Consider the following 10,112-nt stretch of genomic DNA (forward strand, 5'->3'; position numbering starts at 1 on the left):
GTTGTTGCCTGTTGGGTTTGCCATGTTATGATTTGAGCATATTGTTTTATGCTAAATGCAGTACCTGTGAGGGTTTCAGACAATATGTGTCATTGTTTTGTGTTGTTAATTGATTTACAATAATGAATATATACATACTTTTGCATAAAGCAGCATATTCGTCCACTCCCATGTTGATAAGAGTATTAAATACTTGAGAAATCTCCCTTTAAGGTACATTTAGGACAGCCTTAATCATCATTGTACAGTTCAATCATCTTAATTCCCTTTTCAGCCCATTTTTAAATCCAGGATTAGAATTTCCTTATTTGCTGAATGCCTAATTTAAAGTGGGAATTCCCCCAAATTGAATAGAATGGAGACGGTTGTGATGTTACTCCTGAAAGTTTGGAGTATAAGTACATAAAGGCTGGTGGGATGTTGTGTTCGGTTCAGTTTGTACCCAAGACATATTTAATACATTTCTAACAGCAATGTTTTTACAGCACAATAGTACCAGTAAAAACTGGGGAAAGTGAAAGCCATCTCTGTCATCAATACATTTATTTTTTGTCTGTATTCCATATCAATTTTGTAAAACGTTTTAAAAATGGTACCAGAATCAGCTGGAGGTTTTGGTGGAACGGACACACATAATTTGGGTTTGCAGATGAACCCGTCACATTTTTGTTTTGATCGGAAGATTTCCCCTCGGAAACATACAGATATATCTCCGTGGATCTATTTTGGTCAGATTTCCCCTGAGCTCCTATTTGTTACTTTAGGCACCCAGACAGAAACAGGATGCATCTTTAATGAAGTCGTCAGCGGTGGGCATTGTGAGATGAAGCCCGACACTCTGCGTCCTTTCCCTCTCTCTTTCTCTCTGCTGCCGCTGCGTTGTAAACATTTCTGCCATTCAGACGAACCTCGCCAGCGCACAGATTTCCCCCGAGTTTCCATTAATGGAAGCCCTCAGATGAGGCCCAAATGTTGAGTTGTCGGAGATATGTTTGTGCATGCGGCACATGCCTTCATTCCACTCTCCAATTTGCAGCTGTAATGAAACCGACATGCTCAGTTTTCATTTTTAAACTCCTCGCAATATCAGATTGCTTTATTTAGACAGTTGTTGATAGTATTGTACCACCACTGAGCAGCGAGGGGTTAACAGCCTTACTTTTTAAAGTTTGACTTTCACACTTACCCTCTATTAACAATTAAATATTCTCTGCCCAGTTCAATAGTCTGAGTCTTTGTAGTAGCGTCTGTAGCCCTCAGGCTGTTGCCACCCATCCATCCAGCTTTGATTGTCTTCTTTTAGGACTATTTTAGCACCAGATGGCGTAGATGACTCTCAATAAGTAGGCCAGGTACCCGAGCCCATACAGAGAAGTCACTTTAATAACTGATAATGTTCCTATCTTGTCACTCTGAATCGTTTTAATGATATTAACCCCACTCGACCCTCTCGTGCTTCAAGTTGTTTCAAAACGCCGAGATTCATTCTTGAAAAGCAATCCGACGAATGTCAGGCCTCATATTGTCACAAAATTGCTGTGAAGTGTCCATTAACACTGGCAGACATAAAGGAGCGCGACAGCGAGCATTCATGCGGCAAACTACGCAGATGCGCATCAATTTTGCGGCATCAATTATGGATACGGAGGAGTATAATGAAGTCTTTCAGTGACATAAAAAACAAAATTGTTGTTTCATTATTTGTGTGAAAAGCTGTGCTTTCTTATGCTTTTGGCTTTGTGTGGTGAAGTACTGCTGCGGCACAGCAACTTGACCCCTGTACTGCCACGGTATTACATCACTCAGGAGAAATACAGCAACATATTGCACAAGGTTATGTCCAAGGACACGACTTGTTACTAATAAATAATTAAAGCTGGAGATGGATGCATCTTACTTAAGTAAGTAGCTGTGTGATAAGCGCTGTCGGGTTTTCTTTCACAACAATGACCCGCAATTAAATGCCATTTAAGTATTACATCTCAAGTTTTTCCCCCCGTTTTCAGTCTTTATGCTAAGCTAAGCTCATCGTCTCCTGGCCCCAGCCAGTGGCGCCAGAAGCCGTAATCCTGTACGCACCGTGCGTACATTTTTGTGGGTGGTTTTGCTGTTGTAACTGTTGTTATGCTAAATGAGGAAATCTGTTGCTTTTGCACTTAATGTCAACCTTTATTGCATGTTTCTCTGGGCTATGGTTTACCCTGGCTGACCCTGGCAGTTAAAATGTTGTTTTTGAAAGGCTAAACGCCAACAAATATGGTTTGAAGCAGAATATTTCATGATAAAAAGGATAATTTTTGAAATTAATACATCTCTCTTTTTTCAATAAATGAATGATTGTTGCTGTGGCATATTGTGAAGGGAGGAAAAGGCTATATTGTAGCCTATTATTAAGCTGGCTGTTGTTTTTCAGGCCTGTTGGCTGGTCTTTGAAATGCGTGCGGTAGGCTAAAAAGAGTTTTATGGTAGTGCTGTTTCTGTAACGTTGTGGAAACCTAGACATTAAAGGTAGCAGGTCCTTTAAGATCTGAAAGGTCCCTATAGTGATGTAAAACACAAGGGAATACAGGAGCGTATAATTATAACTTGTACAATTTTGCACTCTTTCAGATACAGATTTTTATCTTTTTATGCACTGTACTGCTGAAGTGTTGTTTCTGTTCTGCTGAGCAGCTCTTATTGCAGCCGTCTCCTTGTTGCTGCTGATGAACGAATATCATGTTTGAATTCATTCGATACTGTCGCTGATCAAGACTCAATCACTATTCGGTGTTGCATGACTGTAATGATTTAATCCTTCGAGATACTGACAAAGGAGGTTGCTACAGTAACGCGGATTTGTTATTCACTTCCCTTTGATCATAAATCATCTGGATGTTGGAGCTGATTTAGATGGTTTATCATATTGGAAATGAGCAGCAGTAGCTTATTACTGACCGCATGAACTCTGCACACTGTTCCCTAAAATCAGCTTATCTTAACATTCATACATGTTTTTTTCCCACTGTGCTGCAAGGGAAGTAAAGTCAGATGGGTAAGAGAGAAACTGATAATGACCCCTGCCCAATTTTTTCCATTATCATGCAGAAGCATCATATCAGCCATCATGCCATCATGAATTTGGGCAGCCAGCAGGGATTTGTTAGTGACAGTGCAGCTGTTCTATCTCACCAATAGTATGACTTTTTTTCAACATACTATAGTATGACGTTTTTTTTCGACATACTATACTATGACGTTTTTTTCGACATACTATAGTATGACTTTTTTTTCGACACACTATACTATGACGTTTTTTTCGACATACTATACTATGACGTTTTTTTCGACATACTATACTATGACGTTTTTTTCGACATACTATACTATGACGTTTTTTTCGACATACTATACTATGACGTTTTTTTCGACATACTATACTATGACGTTTTTTTCGACATACTATAGTATGACTTTTTTTTCGACATACTATACTATGACGTTTTTTTCGACATTCTATACTATGACGTTTTTTCGACATACTATAGTATGACTTTTTTTTCGACATACTATACTATGACGTTTTTTTCGACATACTATACTATGACGTTTTTTTCGACATACTATAGTATGACGTTTTTTTCGACATACTATACTATGACTTTTTTTCGACGTTTTTTTCGACATACTATACTATGACGTTTTTTCGACGTTTTTTTCGACATACTATACTATGACGTTTTTTTCGACATACTATACTATGACGTTTTTTTCGACATACTATACTATGACGTTTTTTTCGACATACTATACTATGACGTTTTTTTCGACATACTATACTATGACGTTTTTTTCGACGTTTTTTTCGACATACTATACTATGACGTTTTTTTCGACATACTATACTATGACGTTTTTTTTCGACATACTATACTATGACGTTTTTTTCGACATACTATACTATGACGTTTTTTTCGACATACTATAGTATGACTTTTTTTTCGACACACTATACTATGACGTTTTTTTCGACATACTATACTATGACGTTTTTTTCGACATACTATACTATGACGTTTTTTTCGACGTTTTTTTTCGACATACTATACTATGACGTTTTTTTCGACATACTATACTATGACGTTTTTTTCGACATACTATACTATGACGTTTTTTTCGACATACTATAGTATGACTTTTTTTTCGACATACTATACTATGACGTTTTTTTTCGACATACTATACTATGACGTTTTTTTCGACATACTATACTATGACGTTTTTTTCGACATACTATAGTATGACGTTTTTTTCGACATACTATACTATGACTTTTTTTCGACTTTTTTTCGACATACTATACTATGACGTTTTTTCGACGTTTTTTTCGACATACTATACTATGACGTTTTTTTCGACATACTATACTATGACGTTTTTTTTCGACATACTATACTATGACGTTTTTTTTCGACATACTATACTATGACGTTTTTTTCGACATACTATACTATGACGTTTTTTTTCGACATACTATACTATGACGTTTTTTTCGACATACTATAGTATGACTTTTTTTTCGACACACTATACTATGACGTTTTTTTCGACATACTATACTATGACGTTTTTTCGACGTTTTTTTCGACATACTATAGTATGACTTTTTTTTCGACACACTATACTATGACGTTTTTTTTCGACATACTATACTATGACGTTTTTTCGACGTTTTTTTTCGACATACTATAATATGACGTTTTTTTCGACATACTATAATATGACGTTTTTTTCGACATACTATACTATGACGTTTTTTTCGACATACTATAGTATGACTTTTTTTTCGACACACTATACTATGACGTTTTTTTCGACATACTATACTATGACGTTTTTTTCGACATACTATACTATGACGTTTTTTCGACGTTTTTTTCGACATACTATACTATGACGTTTTTTTCGACATACTATACTATGACGTTTTTTTCGACATACTATACTATGACGTTTTTTTCGACATACTATAGTATGACTTTTTTTTCGACACACTATACTATGACGTTTTTTTCGACATACTATACTATGACGTTTTTTTCGACATACTATAGTATGACTTTTTTTCGACGTTTTTTTCGACATACTATACTATGACGTTTTTTCGACGTTTTTTTTCGACATACTATACTATGACGTTTTTTTCGACATACTATACTATGACGTTTTTTTCGACATACTATACTATGACGTTTTTTCGACGTTTTTTTTCGACATACTATACTATGACGTTTTTTTTCGACATACTATACTATGACGTTTTTTTCGACATACTATACTATGACGTTTTTTTCGACATACTATAGTATGACTTTTTTTTCGACACACTATACTATGACGTTTTTTTCGACATACTATACTATGACGTTTTTTCGACGTTTTTTTCGACATACTATACTATGACGTTTTTTTCGACATACTATACTATGACGTTTTTTTCGACATACTATACTATGACGTTTTTTTCGACATACTATAGTATGACTTTTTTTTCGACACACTATACTATGACGTTTTTTTCGACATACTATACTATGACGTTTTTTTCGACATACTATACTATGACGTTTTTTTTCGACATACTATACTATGACGTTTTTTTCGACATACTATACTATGACGTTTTTTCGACGTTTTTTTTCGACATACTATACTATGACGTTTTTTTCGACATACTATACTATGACGTTTTTTTCGACATACTATACTATGACGTTTTTTTCGACACACTATACTATGACGTTTTTTTCGACATACTATACTATGACGTTTTTTCGACGTTTTTTTCGACATACTATACTATGACGTTTTTTTCGACATACTATACTATGACGTTTTTTTCGACATACTATACTATGACGTTTTTTTCGACATACTATAGTATGACTTTTTTTTCGACACACTATACTATGACGTTTTTTTCGACATACTATACTATGACGTTTTTTTCGACATACTATACTATGACGTTTTTTCGACGTTTTTTTTCGACATACTATACTATGACGTTTTTTTCGACATACTATACTATGACGTTTTTTTCGACATACTATACTATGACGTTTTTTTCGACATACTATACTATGACGTTTTTTTCGACATACTATACTATGACGTTTTTTCGACATACTATACTATGACTTTTTTTTTTTTTCAACATACTATACTATGACTTTAAATTTAAAATGTCATAGTACATAGTATAGATTTTCATGGTACTTAATGAAACTTTACTCAGGTTAAAATGATCATAGTGTTATCATAGTACACTTGTAGAAGTTATTTTATAACTGTAATCATAGTTGTTGTTTTAGGCTCAGATGTTTGTGAATGAGATGCAAATCTCATGTCTTCCTTCTCTTCTTTTCTCCCCAGAAGAGTGCAGAGTCTTCTGAGGATGACTGAGTTCATCCTTCGCTGACTTCATCCACGTCTTCGTCTTCTTCTGTATGAATGCAGACGGTGTAACCAGAAGGATCGGAGGGGGGTCATGCCAAGATCACGCCAACAAAAGTGTATTGTTCTTATCAAAGACTTTATTCATTGTACTCATGGCTCATGTAGTAAAATGCATTTCTTTAACAGAATAACATTTATAAAAACAAGCTGTAGAAACTGTACAGAATCCTATCTATAACGTGTCTCTGCAGGACAGATGAGCTGATCCCTCGTCGTCTCAACACCATCATAGACAGCGACAGGATACTGGTGAGTCCTCTTACTCATAGATTCTAGAAAAGACTGCTTGATAATCATCATAAAGGAAAGATGCTTTTGTTAGTATACTCAGTCCTTGAATGTCATCGTTCATGATTGTCAATTCTTTTCATTCAGGGGTGGGAGATAATATATGTTACGCCTATCAAAAAAGAAAAAGAGGAATATTAGAAAACACATCTGGGCTAAAGTGTCTGAGGGTTTTCTCTGTGATGATTTGAGCACAATGTGGTTCTGTATCGATTAAAAGGCTGAAAGAGCGGATTAGTAATCAATCATTACTTAATATAAAAATATGGATTCATAATTAATAACTCAAAATTATGAATCATAAACGGAGGAGAGTGATGACAGTCAGCAATAACAATTCACCCTTATATTCAATTCAATTATTTAATTTAGGACGGCACCCAATTTAAAAAAAACAAAAAACAGGGAAAATGTGTGTGTATGTATGTATATATATATGTATATATATATATATATACATATATATATATATAGTATAGTATGTCGGAAGAAATCATAAAAAAGTCATAGTATAGTATTTTAATAAAATAGTCCTACTACAGTATGTCCAAAAAATGTAAAAAAAAAAAAGAAAGAAAAATGTCATGGTATAGTATGCCAAAAAGAAATTATAAAAAAAACATAGTATAGTATGTCGCAAAAAAAAACATAAAAAGTAATAGAATAGTATGTAAAAAAAAATAGCCATGATATGGTCTACCTGTCTACTTACCTTTTTTAACATTAAAGGGATAGTTCAGGTGTTTTGAAGTGGGGTTGTATGAGGTACTTATCTACAGTCAGTGTATTACCTACAGTAGATGATGGTCAGCACGCCTCCAGTTTTGAGAAGCAGACAGGAGCACCGGCATGGGAGCAAAGTGTGGACGGGGGCAGCAAAACCTAAAATAAATATCAGTTTAAGTGTACGCTCTATTAAGAATATTTTCACCACTTAACCTTACCGTCAGACAGCCCCTTTCTGATGGGGAACTGAAGCCGTTGTATCCATCTATGCTCTAGTCAAAGCCACCAGAGTCCATAGAAAAAACCTGTAATTTCACCTTGCTGAATACGGGAGCTTCTGGTCTACTGCTGCCTCGATCAATTAATTTGTTTGTGTTTATTTATTTATTTATCTAAAAAGTATCCCCATTAGCTGATACCAATGGCACCAGCTAGTTTTCCTGGGGTCTGAAATCATGTACATTAATTTATCACATACATACCATATACAACATCACATTTGTGTTACACCAATAACACTAAAATTTTCAAACATATATAAATTTCAGATTTGAAATTCATACACAAATGTTCCACAATTTTTGTTTAGCCTCAAGGCCCATCATCAGGGAAAAGGAACAACGAAAACCATACATGACCAACACCGGACTATCGATCAGCTGTTTAAGTAATGTATTCTTAGATGGTATTTGAATGAGGATTTGTTAGAGGATTGACGGATGTGAAGAGGGCTGCTATTCCAGTGAGCGATGGCGCGGTAAATGACCGTCTTTTTTAAGGCATTAGTTTTTTAGAGTTAACATGATTTGGCCATCACCTGTTGTTCTAGTGAAATGACTGTGAACGTCCCTGCATATGGTAATTTGACTGTATAAAAACTCGGGTTTAGTAGAATAAATGCTGTTACTAAAGAACGTCGCTGTGCTTAAGGCAAGGCTTTTCTCTACTGGTAACCATGACAGTTTATGATGCAAGCTGTCTGTGTTCGTTCTCACGGGGCAGTGTAACACAAGTCTTGTTTTGGGCAATTTGTAGTTTCCGCAGTATGCTTTTCGGTGCAGAAGACCATACAGGTGAGCAATAGTCCAGGTGGCTTAAACTTAAAGATTTAACTACTTGTCCCAGAACGTGTGCCGGAACATACGGAAGGCATTTTTTTGCCACGGAGATACCATTTCCCATTTTCCTGACAATTGTTTCTATGTGCTCGACCCATGACAGCTGATTGTCTATAGTTAGTCCCAGTTAGTCCACCTGCTGTATAGGTTCACTGTCCAAGTAGAGATTCATTGTGGGCATAGATGACAGCTTATGACTAGATCCAAAAATATTTAGTACCAACTTATTTTGTTTTATCCAATCGTAGACCAAGTTTAGGTCTAAAGATAGAACTTGGTGTAGTTCGCCGCTTGTATTTGCTGCGAAATACAGTGTGGAATCATCGCCGTACATTTGTATACTGGCTTTATGCAATACAGATGGCAAGTCATTTGTGAAGATGGAGTACAGGAGAGGTCCAAGACAGCTGCCCTGGCCACAGTTAAGCCCTTTACTGTTAGACATGCTGCCATTGTAATACACCCTTTGTGTTCTGCATAAAAGATAATTCTTCATAAATGTGATTGCACTTGATCTAAATCCATAACGTTGTAGTTTATTAATTAAAAGGTCATGATCTATGACATGAAATGCCGTGCTGAAATCCAGTAACACTGCACCTGTTATCCTAGAATTATCTATCTCTTTTAGCCAGTCGTCTGTCATTTGCGTTAGTGCAGAACAAGTGATGTCTGTAAGCATGTTGAAATCTAGTGTACAGTCAAAGTAATCTTGTATTTGTGAATGGACTATTCTCTCCTTCTTTCCAAATACTAGGATATATACCTTCCACTAGACATTTATTTAATATATGACATATGGGACCAGAAATGTAATCGGCTGAGACAAAGTACCTTACTGTCCAGCATATCAGTACGGAGCCATAATCAGGAAGGGCTTTTAACAACTTTCTTACTTCACTCTCATCCACACTGTTAAACTGAAATGAACAACTTTTGTTAATTATTATATTGTTACTTATAAGTTTGAGAGTATTGGAATCCATGCTGCTCATATTCTTCCTTAGTGCATCGACCTTATTCACAAAGTAATCATTAAAATAATTGGCTATGTCAAACGGTTTAGTCAAAAACCTGCCATCCGACTGAACAAAAGAAGGGCTCCCAGTTTTATTTCTCCCCATTATTTCATTCAAGGTTCTCCAGAGTTCTTTACCATGTAGTTTCACTGCATTTATTTTATTTTTATAATATTCCTTTTTCATTCTTTTATTCTGTTTTGTCACTCGGTTTTTCAATTGACAATATTTTAGTCTGTCTTCCACAGATCCTGACTTTGCTGATTTGGCTTTGTCTCTCTGTTTCATAAGGTCTTTTAAAGAGTCATTCAACCATGGAGCTGGTCTGGATTTGGCGGTATGCTTCTTCACGGGAGCACGGTCGTCGACAATCCTCATAAAGATGTTCATAAAAATATGTAAAGAAGCCTCAGGCTCCTGTGTAGCATACACATCGGCCCAGTTTATATTCCTGACATCCTCC

Source organism: Sebastes umbrosus, chromosome 24 (assembly GCF_015220745.1).
Source record: "Sebastes umbrosus isolate fSebUmb1 chromosome 24, fSebUmb1.pri, whole genome shotgun sequence".
NCBI classification, from domain to species: domain Eukaryota; kingdom Metazoa; phylum Chordata; class Actinopteri; order Perciformes; family Sebastidae; genus Sebastes; species Sebastes umbrosus.